This window comes from Sarcophilus harrisii, chromosome 1 (assembly GCF_902635505.1).
Source record: "Sarcophilus harrisii chromosome 1, mSarHar1.11, whole genome shotgun sequence".
NCBI lineage: Eukaryota > Metazoa > Chordata > Mammalia > Dasyuromorphia > Dasyuridae > Sarcophilus > Sarcophilus harrisii.
This window is the reverse complement of record NC_045426.1, coordinates 707,047,422-707,063,617: the sequence shown is the minus strand read 5'-3', so window position 1 is coordinate 707,063,617 and position 16,196 is coordinate 707,047,422.

Sequence of the window (16,196 nt, the reverse complement as noted above, 5' to 3'; positions counted from 1 at the left end):
ACAACAACCAAAAAAAAAAAAAAAAAAAAAAAAAAAACCCAGCACAAAGGTGTGTTCTAGACATAATGGATCCTGATACCACTGACAGTGTTTCCGATGACATCTCTGTAACCACGATGGAAAAATGTGACATGCTACAGTTAGGATTTTTAGTTAGTTGGGTGGCCAGATCCAAAGTAGACAGATTTATCCACTGATGTCAAAGTCTAGGAAGGTCTTTAGAAGAAGTTGTTGGAGTCTGTATTATACCTTGTTCAATTCAATATTTATTAACAACTTGGAATGCAGTAGGATACAAACTGGAAGGAATAATTTACATACTGATTAAGAAAATTTTGATGAATAATAAACTAATGAGGCAGCTAGATGGCACAGTGTATATGGAACATCAGCTCTGCAGTCAGGAGGACCTGAGTTCAAATCCAGTCTCAGACACACTTAATACTTACCAGCTATGTGATCTTAGGTAAGTCACTTAACCTCAATTGTCTTAAAAAAAAAAATAATAACAGCTAACATTTATATAGTGTTTATTATGTGCTAGACACCATCCTAAGCTCTCTATAATTAATCTTCCCAACAACCCTGGGGAGTTTTATTATCCCCATTTTATAGATGAGAAAACTGAAGTAGCCAGAGGTTAAGTTATCTGCCCAGGATCACATTGTCAGTATCCGAGGCAGGATTTGAACTCAGATCTTTCTGAAATGTCTACAGGTTGCAACAATGGGATCGAATTTGAGAGGGAAAAATATAACGTTGCAAAGTAGGTGCTATTAAAAGCCTCAATTTGCAGTTGAGGAAACTGAGGCAGGCAGAGGTTAAGTCACATAGTAAATTTCTGAGGCTCAATTTGAACTCGGGTCCTCCTGACTCCAAGCCCAGTGCTCCACCCATTGCACTACTTAGAAGCCCCTAATGCCTTAGGTAGTTCAAGGTTGACCAGTACTCCCCACATAACCACACTCCAATAAATATGTAGTTTTATTCCTCGTGGGTGGTGTTTCCTTTGCAATGCAGCTCTCAACCCTGCAAAGGCTTCCCTTTCTCGAGTACTTCTTGCCCGTGTCCTTCCCTAAGTTTGGAGGGACGGTAAAAATCAATCGACATTTAACAAGAACCGACTGAAGCACTGCCATTACCACCACCATCACCATCACTTTTTTGGCGGGTAAAAATGCTGAATCCTGGAATCAGGAAAACCTGAGTTCAAATCCAGACTCAGTCATTCACTACATGATTCTGGACAAATTATTCGATCTCATCCTGCTTCATCTGTAAAATGGGTCTAATGATGGCTCGGCCTCTCAAGGTTGTTATGACGGTCAGATGAGATAATAAACGTAAGGGACTTTTGCCAACCTAAAAGTGCTACCTAAATGCTCAAAGACCACGAGTAGGAAGTGGAAGTACTGGTGATTCAAACCCAGTCATCCGATTCCCAGCTTGATGCACCTTCTCCTCTGGGACTGTGATTCCTTCACCACCCAAAGCCCTTAAACTATTATAAAAATGTGTAAAAGGCTGATTGAGGCAGCTTTCCAGGAACACACCAGCTGCCTGAGTGACGTTTACCTGAATTCAGCCGCTTCTCGGGGCAACAAGAAACATTCCTACCCAGTGGAGCTCAAACTTCACATCACGACATTTGGGAGAGGAAAAAATGAGCCCGATTAGGTCACCGATTCCAATTCCTTTTCATTGAAAATGGAAACTTTAAGCCTGGGGTTGAGCAGTGAGGAATGAGTCTCTTGCTGCCACGGCGGCCCCTCTCTGGGGGCAGCCCCAGACCTCCCCAATGGAACCGGGGTCTCCTCCCAACCTCCTTGAGAGTCTCGCTGTCACCTCCCAGCTGAGAGAAACTTTCTCTCGTGTCAGGATTGATGACTCTACTCACAAAACATATCATTATAAAAAGCCCTCTCTGGTGCTTGGTTTATGGGCTTCAATAAACCCTGGATTAGTCTGAAGAATCGGCCCTCAGTGCTTCTCAGGGCACAGTCGGGGGAGGTTGGTTCTCCTTCCTCCTTCCCCAAACGTTGTGGGGAACTCCCTGGCTACCACAGACTTGGAAGGACCATCAGGGAAAGGGGGGCAAGGCTAAAGGGCAAAAGTCAAAGAGCTAACGGGTCATGAAATTGTAGGCTTGTGGTGAATCGCAGTCAGACCAGATCTCCTGGGTTTCCCCCGAGCCTGTGGCCGTAGGAATTGTTTGATCCGGACCCCCTTGTTTTATAGGGGGAGAAACCGAGTTTTCGGGGAAGGGAGGGGACTTATGGGAGAAATCAAGTTTCACTCAGAAGGGAGGGGACCTAGCAAAGGTGACACAGGCTCACTATGAGGTTAAGGTCAAGCCTGACTGTTCCTTCTTTCAAGCCTTTCCCCCCTCCTTTTTACCAGCCGACCTTATATAACTTTTTTCTTTGGCCTAAGGACTGAATTTGGGTTTTCAGCTAAGACTCGCACGATCCATAACTTGTTCTGATCTGTTGTTTGATCCGAGAACCCAACGTTTGGAGCCAGACACCCTCGCCTCCAATCCTGGCTTTGTTATTTCTTATTGTATCTTAGGCACAAGGCAAGACAGTTTACCTCCCTGGGTCTCTGGAAGGGAGGGGGAAGGATTAGCTGATCTCTTCTGTCATCCAGAAGCAAGGAACCATGGCAGGGTTTGGGGGTGTGTGCATTGGAGCCGTGTGTCTAAAGTGCTGTGGCTGGGCTCTTGGGAAGACTGGGTTCAAATGCTGCCTCAAATATTTACTTTTCTCCTCTGTGAAATGAGGATATTATTTCCCACTTCACAGAGTAATAAAATACTCACACGCAATAATCTAGGTAAATTTTACAAATGTTCATATGCAAAGGATCTCTGATTTCTTTCCCCATGAGAAACTCCCTTCACTGAAGGGAGATTAATCTGAGGAGTTGCCTGAAGCACCTAGGAATTAAATGATTTGTATGGAAATCTAGGGGCTAACAAATGTAAAAGCAGAATTTGAATCCAGTTCTTTTTGATTCCAAGACAAGTGTCTGTCCCTTTTGCAAACATTTAAGCTTCATAAATGCTTAATAACAAGGGCAAAAATAGAGAGGATAATGGGGACTGAGTGTGGATCACAACATAGTATTTTCACTTTTTGGTTGTAATTCGCTTTTTTGTTTTCTTTCTCATTTTTTTTTCCTTTTTGATCTTTTTTTTTTTTTAATTTTTCTTGTGCAGAATGATAATTGTGGAAATATATATAGAAGAACTTCCCATGTTTAACATATATTGGATCACTTGCCATCTAGGGGAGGGGGTGGGGAGAAGGGGGAGAATATCTGGATCATAAGGGTTTGAAAGGATTAATGTTGAGAATTATCTATGCATATGTTTTGGAAATGAAAAGCTTTAAAATAGCAACAACAATAATAATAATATCTGTGCTTCTATGACATAATCAATGAACAAACAGTTATTAAGCACCTACTCTATGTTAAGCATTGCACTAGTTACTGGAGCTACAAAGACCAAAAAAGAAAAAAGAAAAAGGAACAATCTCTGCCCTCAAAGAGCTTACTTTCTATCAGCGATCAGTGAGATAGAGTTGAAACAGGTTACAGTCACAGATTTCTAATTCTGGAATTGATAAAGACTTTAGAAACCATCTAATCCAATGCCTTCATTTGACAGCCGAGGAAACTGAGGTGCAGAGGAAGGGCCTTGCCCAAGGGCACAAGAGTTTCCAGATAATCCCATTCCACTTTGCCTCCAAAAGACCTCTCTGGTTCAGTTCCAGCACTTTGTGGCCATGTGACTCTGGACACAGCACCTAATGTCTCCACATAACAGTTTCTTCATCAAGTCAAATCTCGACTTCATGGAGTCAAATCACTTGAACTTCTTAAGTACCTACTATGTGCCAGGCACTGTGCCAAGGATTCCTGCCCCCAAGAAGCTTACATTCTAATGGGGGAAGACACACATAAAAGGAAGCTCAAAAAGGAAGGGCCCCATACCCTCATGAGAGGATGGTGGAGAACAAAACCTGGAGAGCCAAGAGCACCAGAGTAGGGGGATAAAGGAAGGAGGGTCTAGGAGGCACCAACCCATCAGAGGAAGGGATTGTGGGGCAGGGGAAATTAAAGCATGGTAGTAAAAGGAGCCGGGAGAGACAGGACCAACATTTCAACGCTTCAGTGCACCCAGGGTTTCATTAATCAAAATATATATTAAATAATCCATCCAAACAGTTTCACTCTGGGTTTCTTGTCCACGGCTTCCAGAGGTCCTCCAGGGAAGACTCTTCCCATGACTGCAGGGCTTCCCCCACACCATTTTTGCCTCAGGTGGCATCCATCTCTTACCTCCTGCTCTTGCCATGTGACTGGTAGAGGTAGGGGAAAGAGCTTGGAGTCAGGAAGAGCTGAATTCAAATCCATCCTTGGACACTCAACCTCTGCCAGCCGGTTTCCTCCTCTATAAAGGGGAGATAATATTTGAAATTGTTTTGAGGGTCTCATGAGATAATATCTATAATATAATTTATGTGCTATATCATGATGTAATATATTAGAATTATAATATAATATAATAATATAAAAACTCTTAGCACAGTGCTTGACACATAGTAGGTGCTTATTAAATGCTTGTTCCCTTTCCCTTCCTCCTAGAGTCGTTGTAAAGGGGAGGAAGTTGGCAATTATTTGTAGTCTCTCAATGTTTTTTTAAAAGATGGTCTCTGGGACCAGCCCTGAAGTCAGGAGGATCTGAATTCAAATCTGGCCTCAGACACTTAACCCTTTCTAGCTTTGTGACCTTGGGTAAGTCACTTAACCCCAATTGCCTCAGGGGGGAAAAAGATGATCTCTGGGGGAGGAGGTGGGAGGAAGGGAGGGAAAAAATTAGAACACAGGGTTTTGAAAGGATGAATGTTGAAAATTATCCATGATATATTAAAATAAAAGATAGCTTCATCATAGTATTTTATGCTCCTTATAAAATGATCCCTCAGGACTTTTCAGATTGTGTCCCCTTCAGCATGGATTTCCTTAGGGTGAACCCAGCGCAGGAGGCAGGGTCATTGATGGATGCAACCACGGCAGGTCACAGCTGCACAGTTCAATTTCCTATGGCTCCCAGAATCCCCTTGGCCGGGGGCATGGCAGGTTCCATGGATAAATGATCAGGAAATGTCTCAATAGCTTTTGAAACCACATCCCATGCCCTAAATGACTAAGTACTACTTGGGGGAAAGGGGATTTTATGCCCCAAAGGTCAGCTGGGTGGAAAATACTGGCAGTACCTTCCTGCCATCACCACACTCCATATTACATGAGGCATCTCTGGGGAAGGAGAGCTCTAGGAAGAACCTGTAACAGAAAGGACCTGACTTCTCCTACCCTTGGGAGGAGTCTGGGGGAAACTAACATCTGGGAAATGGTAGCAAGTAAATCCCGCATCTCGGACGTGACCCCAAGACTACAGTGTTGATAATCCAGGGAGTTGGTCTGCTTAGCTAATGTGTCCTTTGCCCGATTTCTCTCTCCATCCTTTGCAAGAGATGGCAACGCTTAAACTGCCCTTCGTTCCTAAGCAATGTCTCTGTGTGCACCCCTGCAGGACCATTGCAAGAGAAATGTCCAAGGGGGCCAGGGAGTTTCTTGTGGCTCAGGGCAAATTTGGAAGGCTCTTCTCATTAAATACATGCAGCTGAAGGTAAAGGAGGCTCGCTCCGACTGGGAGCAATTATTGCTTCAGTAGCTCTCAATCCTCCCACCTTTTATGTCTAGGAAGTCATAATGCTGTGGTTTAGACGAGACTTTTGGTCAGAAGCAGATTTTCTGATCTCAACATCTCCTCTGGCGTTCTGTCAGCCCCGGTTCAGTCCCGACTTGCCCTCTTGGTTTCCAGAGCTTCTTCCCAGCTTTCTTCTCATCGGCTTTCTCAGGTGGCCCGTTCTACTCTTCATGCCTTCCTGGCTAGCAAGGGTTCTCTTTTCTTTTCCTGGGTACACCTCCCCAAGGACTCCTTAGCCCATGTCGGGACCCGGCTTGCTGATGTCATCTCCTCAGCACGCACTGGACCCTGGCCTGTGCTGGGGGCAGGCGTCCACACGCTTCCTTCCCAAGCCCCTCCGTGAGCCTCCCCGGCCGAGGCCCCTTCGGGTGGCAAAGACATCGGCTTCATCCTGGGACCTGTGGAGACCGGGAGGAGCTATCCTGGGAAGGCCAGAGATTCAGGATCTATGCCTCTGGAGAGGGCCAAAGGGCCATCCAGGCCTGGAGGTGGGCCGGTCTGCCTAGATGCTGATCAGCACATGGAATTTGCCCAAGTGCAGAGAAAAAATGGAAATGGTGTTTTTCAAAACCACACTGTAACTAGCTGGTTAAAAAAAAAAGCAAAAGCAATCAAACATTGACCACCTTCCAAGGAAGTATGGTTTAGCGCTGGGAGCCCGAGCTGGAATCCCATATTGGTCACAACCCGTTTGTGACTTTAAACGCTTTTTCAGTGGACTCAGTGGAAAAGTTCCTGGATTTGGGGACCAAGCATCTGAATTTGAATCCAGCTCTGCTGCTTGGGATGCTGTGTGGAATCACTTCATCAGGGGCAATCACCTCCTTAGGATTCTGTTTCATCATCTATAAAATAAGGCAGTGGGATTAATTGGCTTCAAAGTTTCCTTCCAGCTCTAAATGAATGATATTCACCATGCCTCAGTTTCCTCATCTGTAAAATGAAAGGGTCGGACCAGCAGTTTTCTAAGATTCCTTCCCGATCGAATATTCTGTGAGTCTCTGATTCAATGACCATGGTCAAATTACTTAGTCTCGGGGCAGCTAGGTAGCCCAGTGGAGAGCACCAGCCCTGAAGTCAGGAAGACCTGAGTTCAAATGTGACCTCAGACACTTAATGCTTCTCAGCTGTGTGACCCTGGGCAAGTCATTAACCTAATTACCTCAGCAAAAAAAAAATTTTTTTTTAATTTACTTAGTCTCTGGATCTCAGCTTCCTGATCTATAAATACAAGAAGTTGGACTAACTAATCCTTAACTGAAACTTGAAACTTTGATGAAATTTAAAAAGAAGCAAAGAAGTAATAAAGCCCATTTTAAAAAATCATTCTATTCAATAGTGAATTTATGATGAGTCAAACTCACTTTATCAAAGGAAAGTGGCTCGTGAATTAGCTTAGTTTCCTTGCATTCACTATTTTGGGATATAATGAAAGCTTCTGTTTAAATAAATGTAATTGTAAGCCCTAAATCAAACTTTTCTGACCACGTGCAGATGGTCCATTTGCTACTTATGGGCTTTAACTTATACCACATGTGTATCTGGGAATGGGTAGCATTTTTGGGTCCATACCCTAAAGTTCACAACCCTGTTCAAAAAGCCAAATTCTAAGCTTGTGATGAGGGATTATTTTCATGCCTTCGGGCAAAGCTTGTTAACCATGAGGATCCAGTGGCCCATTTCCTGCCCTGATCAGTCTCATGTTTGAGCGTGGTAGATAACAATCCAAAGGATGCAGGAGTCCCAGGTTCTGGTTCCACTTGGACCATTCATTCACTGGGGGAACTTAGCTCTCTGGGCTCAGTTTCCTCATCTGTGAAAGGAGGCGGCAGAATAAATATATATCCTTATATAAAGAATTGATTATAAGAACAAAATGGAAGAGAGCTGGCTTGTCAATCGTTGTTCTGAAAAGAATATGGGGTTTCCAGTGGATGACACAATTCATGTGAGTTGACAAACAGCATTCTCTGATTGCCCAAAAGCTAATTCACTCTTCCCTCCGCAATTTGACAAAATAATAAAAAATATTAATTTTTTATTTAGTTTTGTTAGCCACAAAACTAAAGAGTAAAATTAATGGCATTGGGGCAACTAGCTGGCGCGATAGATAGAGCACCGGCCCTGAGTCAGGAGGACCTGAGTTCAAATCTGGCCTCAGACACTTAACACTTCCTAGCTGTGTGATCCTGGGCAAGTCACTTAACCCCAATTGCCTCAGCAAAATAAATAAATTAAATTAATGGCATAAATATCAACAAGGAGTAGGAAAAAAATCATCCCTGTTTATAGACAGTAGAGTGGACTGCAGAGAATCAAAAAAGCAGCTAATTGAGATTAATAAGAACTGGGGGTCCTGGATGAATACAGAGAGGCTTGGAGAGACTTACATGAACTGATGCTTAAGTGAAATGAGCAGAACTAGAAGATCATTATACATTTCAACAGCAATACTATATAAGGATGTATTCTGATGGAAGTGGATTTCTTTGGCAATGAGAAGATCAGATTCAGTTCCAATTGATCAGTGATGAGCAGAACGATGAACAGAACTAGCTACACCCAATGAAAGAACGCTGAGAAACAAGTGTGGACTGCTTGCATTTTTGTTTTTCTTCCCAGGATATTTTTACCTTCTTTCTAAATGCGATTTTTCTTGTACAACAAAAGAACTGTACGGATGTCTACACATATATTGTATCTAAGATATACTTTAATATGTTTAACATGTATGAGACTGTCTGCCATCTAGGGGCGGGGGTGGAGGGAAGGAAGGGAAAAGCTGGAGCAGAAGTGAGTGCAAGAGTCAATGTTGAAAAATTATCCATGCATATGTTCTGTCGATAAAAAGCTATAATTAAAAAAGAAAAAAAAAAAAAAGAACTGGGTCTGGAACTATGTTTTTATTGATATAAGGAAGTCCAGGTTGAGGAAATTCCCTCTATCATTGTAGGTCGGCACATTTAGACCCTTAGGGAATTAGAATACTAAGAGGTTAACTGATTTCTCAAGAATCACAGTCACTGTGTGTCAAAGTTGGGACGTGAGCCCAGTTTTTTTTTTTTTTTTTTTTTTTAGTTTTTTTAATTTTCAAAATATATCTACAGTTTTCAATATTTACCCCTACAAAACCTTGTATTCCATTTTTTCCTCCCTCCTTCCCCCGCTTAGACAGCAAGTAATCCAATCTATGTTAATCATATGTAATTATTTAATACGTGTATTTCCACAATTATCAGCTGCACAAGAAAAATCAGATCAAAAAGGAAAACAAAAAACAAGCAAACAACAAAAAGGTGAAAATCCTATGCTTTGATCCACATTCAGTCTTCATACTTCTCTCTCTGGATACAGATAGCTCTCTCCATCACATGACTATTAGAATTGGCCTGAATCACCTCATTGTTGAAAAGAGCCATGTCCACCAGACATTCAATATGGAACTATGCCCAAAGGGCTACCAAATTGCCCATACCCTTTGATCCCAGCAGTGTCTCTACTGGGCATGTATCCCAAATATGGGATCCATATTTATGGGCATAATATTTTTTTTTAAATTGATTCTCTAGGATTCTCTAAGTATACCACCATATCATTTGCAAAGAATAATAATTTGGTTTCCTCATTACCTACGCTAATTGAACTCAAGTTTTTCCTGGTTTTGAGGACAGCTTTCTGTTTACCGTACTATACTAGCTCTCATGATATGATTTCTTCAGTAAAACAGCAGGATTGAAAATAAAGCCACAAATTCAGTAATATTTTAATAACCTGAACTAGGAGGATATGATACTGAAATTACACTAAAAATAAAGAGTACACAAAATATCTGGGAATTAACCCACCAGGACATATGTAGGACTTGTACAAATACAACTTAAAAGTACTCTGTCAGAACTAAAGGAAGACAGATAATCAGAAAGATATGCACTGACCATGGTCGGACTGTACCAACATGATAAAAATGAAAACACTACCTAAGTTAATTTATAGAATGAGTGCTATGTAATACTACTAATGAGTTGCTTCACAGAGATAGACAAAAACAATAAGAATTCCTTTATAGGAACAAAAGGCCCAGAGTCTCCAAGAAAATAATTGTTTTGAAAGTAGGCCTGCAGAGAACTCGGTATTATTAGATCTTGGATTTATTTATAAGGCAGTAATTATTTTACTGACAGATTTGTTTCTGGTTTTAAAAGCTGGAAATTATGCCAGTAGAAAAAGTAAGACCAAGAAGCATATGAACACAATAGCCCAGTATTTGCTAAACACAAGAATAGAAACTATTAGAGAAAAGGGAAGGATTCTTTATTTGACAAGAACTGGGAAAACTAGGGAATAATTATATAGAAAAGAGGCTCAGACAGTAACTACTTTGCAGAATCAACTTGAAAGTATTGAACAATTTAAATGTAAAAGTTCATGAAAGGTCATAGAGCAATTAGAGGATAATGGAAGGAAGTGCCTTTTAGAACTGCAACTAAGTAACTGCAGCCACACAAGAAATAAAGATCACAAAACAAACGAGTTTGAGTTTATAAAATATAAAAAAAGCCTTTGCCTCAACAATATTTGTGCAATTAGAATAAGAAAAGAAACTGTCAAGAAGAAAAAAAAAAGATTTGCACACAAAATTTCTAATGATCTGATTTACAAAATATGATCTAAAATATCTAAGAGCTATTTTGCAATAGATAAGTGTTCTTTTGAACAGTTTTCAAAAGAAGAAATTCAAACTATCAGCAGCAACTTGGAAAAAATATTCCAAACCACAAATAGAAAACTAAAATAACTCTGAAGCATCACCCCACAATGGAAGTAGTCAATGCTGGAGAGGCTATAGGATACTAATCGGTTGCTGCTTGAGCTATGAATTGCTCACTTCTCTTTGGGCCTCATTTCTTGTATGTAAAATAAAAAAGAAAAAGAAAAGGAAAAGGAAAAAAATTACTAAGTTAGAAGTCAGGTGCAGTAGGTTCAAATCCCAGCTGTGCTGTAATGGGCTGAGGTTTGAGTTGATGCACTGAGGTCCCAAGTACGTGAGGCTAAATAGTAATTGGGCTATACTCTATTAATATACATGATTGGATAAAGAATGGTCCCTGCCCACTCTCCGTGCAAGTCCTGATGTGTTGTATAGGAAATGACGATTTTGGTGGGTGGAGGCAGAGAGAGAGACAGGAAGAGAAGCTGGGAGAGATTGGGCCTGGGTTCGAGACTCCGAGCTGCTCGTCGTGTGGCTGCTGGTCGAGCTAGCTTCTTGACTCAGCTGCACACATTGCTATCGCCGATTCTCTTCCACCTCCGATCCTTCTTCACTGAGAATAAAGACTGACGATTTTCCCCTAACCTGAATTCCTGACTCCTGCTGATTTAAAAATACACGATCTTCACACTGTGCCACGTTAAGATATCCTTAAGGCAGACAGAAAATATAGTATATCTGTACCTGCTTTAAAATTGCTGGGGGAAAGGGTCCCTTCCTCTCTGAAGTTCAATGAAAAGGGACTATGGAGAATCCAAAAGCAATTGTACTTTTTCACACTGTTCTATTGAGCTTGCCACCAATATAGATCTCCTAGTCTTTGCAAATAGTGGGTGGGCCGGGCTAAGTGGGCTGCATTGCTTTGGGGAAATTGTGAAGGTTGTTGTTAATGATCACTTTCAGTGACTTCTCACTAAGTATAAAACACAAACTCCTCTGATTTATGTTCCTCTGGTTGGCATTTAAAGCTTTTCACAATCTGACTCCAGCATATTTTTTCCAGGTTGATTACATAATACTCCTTTCTAGCTACTTTGATGTAGTATCTACCTTAATTGGGATATAAGCTCTCCAAGGGTAGAGACTGTATTTTTGTCTTTTGCTTGTATTTTAATTTCTGGCTCTTAGCACAGTCCCTGGCACACAGTGAATTTTTAGTAAATGCCTCTAACTATCTACCTGCCTGTTATCTCTCATCTAGCTGTCCATCTGTTCATCCACCCATCACCTTACCTCTCTACTTAGCTCTCACTCTCTCTGCTTTATGCCGTGTCCTTCTTATTTCCCATATCCCCCATTCCATCTTCCACCTCCATCTCTTTAGAGTTCAGCCCATGGATTTCAGAATCCTTCAGACTCTTCTTGATCCTTGTTAGTGCCTTCCCCATCACTATGCATTTATTTTATCTATGTCCTTTTTGTATTTAATTGTGAACATGTTTTATTGCCTCTCCCACCCCACCCCCACCCCCGAGTGAAAATTCCTTGAGGGCAAGGACTGTCTCATTTTTGTCTTTATACTTCCAAAATCAGGCTGGTGCCTTTGCATATTGTCAGTGCTTAATATACTTATTGAATGAAAGTCTTCAAACTTCTCCCTGAAAAGGCTCATCTTTTTTTTTAAGTGAACACAACAGATATCAACAACAGGGTGATTTCCTTATGCAAAGAAGGACAGAAAAGGAGAATTGCATGGGAAACCATGAATCTCCATTAAATGTAGCCTTTTTTTTCCCCAAGTATAAAATAAATTTAACCTGGTGATCCCAGTTCTACTCTGTTTGTCTCTGCCTATTTCTGAAATGATTTCTCCCCTGTTTTGTATATTGGAAAATGATCTCACTGATGTTTTTTTCTTTATCAGTATCACTATTACTGCCCTTTCATCCTTCCCCCTTCACTCTTCCTGTTTCCAAATAAAACAAACTAAAACCACCCTTTTTCTCCTACTCCTAGATGAGTGAAACAGATCCATTCTTTGGCAATGTCAGAAAATGATTTCTCATTGGGTACCTCTAATCAAGGACTGGGAAATGTGATCTTTTATTATAACTACTGGACGTATGGCTGTCCATTGTTTCCATTCAAAGTAGTTTTCCTTGATAATTTGGTAGTTATTACAACAGTTGTTCTCCTGGATGGAGAACACTCTAGAGTTTATTTCCCTCTAATCCCTTCATATAGGTCTTTACTGATTTTTCTAATCCTTTTCTTCATTCTTTATGGCACAACACTTCCTTCCATCCTATCACAGAACTGCAGGATCGGAGAGATGCGAGCCATGGTCCTCCTCGTATGTGAAGGAATCTCTACTCTGAGAACCCTAACAAGAAGTCATTGGTTTCTGTCTAGCAAGTTCCAAGGAGGTCGGAGTGAGCTGGACTCCTTTTCCTCCCCTCCAAACACCTCTGAGTCCTCTTTTCTTCAGACTAAACATGGCTTCATGAATTGAAGGCCATCCACCATGCTGGTAGCCTGTCTAGACTCATTTCAGCTTATCAATGTCCTTCTTAAATGATGACCCCCAGGACTGAGAACTTGACTGCGGATCGAGTCTGAGGGCAAGGACAGCTCTGTTAGCTCCATCCCTCCTGATGTAGCCCCAAATCATATTGAGCTTTTTCTCATTGCGGCGTTACCCTTCTGACCCTTACATTCTTTTCAGAATGACTCGGTCTATCCAAACCTCCTCCATTTACATTGAGGAAGTTGATGTTTTGGCACCCAAGGGCAAGACTTCACATCCATTCCTATTGAATTTCATCTTATTTGACCCAGCCCAATGCTGTAGCCTGCCAAGGACTCGTGGATTCCAATTCCATCTTCTTTTTTGTTAATGATCCCTCCCAGTTCGGTGTCAACTGCGCATTTGATCAGCAAACTAGCTGGGCTTTAGTCAAGTCATTAATAAAAATGTTCAACGGAACAGGACCCAACACTCCCTGGGACCCTCCACCAGAGACCGTTTGCCATGTTGACTATGAACAATTTCCCACTCCTCTTTGAGTCCAGTCATCCACCCAATTCTGGACTCTTCTGATTATTGTCGATCCCCACCTCTCCATCTTTCCCATAATAATATGAAGTACTTTCCAAAAACCTTTGCCAAAGTTTAGATCAGCTATATCCACAGCAATCCCTTCTCTTACAAATTCAATAAACCCATTAAAAAAGGAAGCGAGATTCATCCATCATGACTCGTTCTTAATGAAGTCAGGCAGCTGTTTACTTCCTTTCCTTTCCTTTCATGATGTTTGCCAGCCATTCTTTTAGTGACCCAGTCTAGACTTTTCCCAGGAACTGAAGTCAAGTTCACTGACCTGGATTGGGCAGCCCATTCTCTTCCCTTTTTGGAAAACCAGGATATCGCTCTTCTCCAGGCCAGCGGTAACTCCCTCACAGTCCATAATTTTTCAAGTGTCATTTATGATAGCTCAGTAGTCTCATCTGCAAGTTTTTTGAGGACCCAAGGATGGAGTTCATCTGAGTCACATAAACTGAATTCATCAAGAGAGCTACATGCTTTCTTTTTATCTGCTCACTTACCTTGGGCATAGACCATCATTTTCTCAGCATCCCCCACAGGGCTGGAACCCTCTTTCTTTCCACTTCTTTACTACAACAATAAATGCTGCTATAAGTATTAAAAATATATATATGTGGGTCCTTTTCCTCTTTGGTCTGTGGAGCACAAAAGACTTGGTTTTGGGGTATTGATATTTTTCCACTGTTAGATGGCTGTGAAATATTAAACATTATACTCTCTGAAGAGTTGAAAATGGTATCATGCCAAAGGCAATGGAGAGGGATATGATCATTCAATTGGTCAGTCAAATAATATTTCTTTTCTTTTCTTTTTTCCCCCTTTTTAATTATTAAAGCTTTTTATTTACAGAGCATATGCATGGGTAATTTTTCCAACATTGACCCTTGTATAACCTTTGTTGCAAATTTTCCCCTTCTTCCCCTACCTCCTCCCCAGCTGGCAGCTAGTCCAATACATGTTAAATATGTTGAAATACATGTTAGATCCAATATATGTATACATATTTATACAGTTACATTATTGCGCAAGAAAAAATCAAGTCTGAAGGAAGAAAAAGAAAGACTATTTCTTTTCTTTTTTCTTTTTCTTTTCTTTTCTTTCTTTCTTTCTTTTTTTTTTTTTTTTTTTTTTTTTTTTTGCTGAGGCAACTGGGGTTAAGTGAGTTGCCCAGGGTCCCACAGCCAGGCAGTATTAAGTGTCTGATTTGAACTCAGATCCTCCTGACATTAGGGCTGGTGCTCTGTCCGCTGCACCACCGAGCTGCCCCCAAATAATATTTCTTAAGCACTATGATGTTGCCAGTCACGGTGCTATAAGAAAGGTTAAAATCCAATCCCTGCCCTCAAGGTGCTCACAGAGACAGACAACATTAAAAACAAGGAGGGGCAAACAAGTCAGGAGCCGCTGGCAGTAAGTGAGGAAAGACACTAGTATTAAGGGGCATCAGGAAAGACTTCCTGTAGAAGGTGAGCACAAAGCAATAACATTACAAATATCACAAAGGAGAAGGAAAATATCCCCCACAATGTATGTGCAACAAAGAGCTCTCAACATGGAGAAAGTGAGCTCCTATCATCTCACCAACACATCGTAGCCATCCAGCCTCCATAAATAATGGGCAGCCTGTGCGTATGTGGAGAGAAAATGAGGAAGACCCCCCCCCCCCGAAATCTGGGCACAGTAGGGAACTTCGAGGAGGATGAGGACAAGAGGTCAACAAAGTGGGCTGGGATTTGGAGAGGGAGATCTGGTGAGGAGGTGATGGAGGGTCTGGGCTGAGAGAATCAATGATGGAGTGAATCAGTGGCTGCGAGCCTGTTGGTGCTCCTGCACAATGCCCATGGGAAGTGCGGCCCATCTGGCGCGGCTCCCACGCACGTCACAGTCTCTTCCTGGGGACTTGGCCAGTTCATTTCCTTTCTTGCTCTTCCCTCGGAGGAATGGGAGGAATGAGGGACTGCTCCAACAGGGACGGAAATGACTCACTGTTAATAATAATATCGATAACGGGCTGTAATGTCATTAATAACAGTACCTAGCACTGAAGGTCTCCAAAAAGCTTTAGCAATACGATCTCGCCTAGTGCCTCCGACAGTCCTGGCAGTCATGATTCCCCTTTTGTGGAGGAGGAAGCTCAGGTCTTCCTGACCCCAAATCCAGAGCACATCACCTAGCCATTCAAACAAACAGTCACGGGAAGTGTTGCTAAACCTCAGGACCAAAAGGGGCCTAACTTGTTTTCGAGGCCCTCCCTCTCTCCCATGCACTTGCCTCAGAAACTTGACCTTTTTCCTGAAGCCAAAGAAAGTTCCATCTCATCTGGTTGGCACTGAGCTCAGATCTAATTTCAACCTCTTTCCAGTCCCAGGTAACTGTTGGGTCTGGAGCAGGGACTACAGGGGAAAGGGGGTCGAGAACAAGATCATCCACCTTGAGAACCAAAGGCTGGTTTGAGCCCCCTCCCAGAGAGTAGACTTGGGGAATTCTCAAGCTCCTGGGATCTTGGAGATGATCAAACTCCATTGGGTTCCAGCTTTGTTCTCTGGAGCAGAACTTTGGACCAGGAAGGGGTCTTTTCTGGGCAGGCCCTTTGGGAAGTTCAG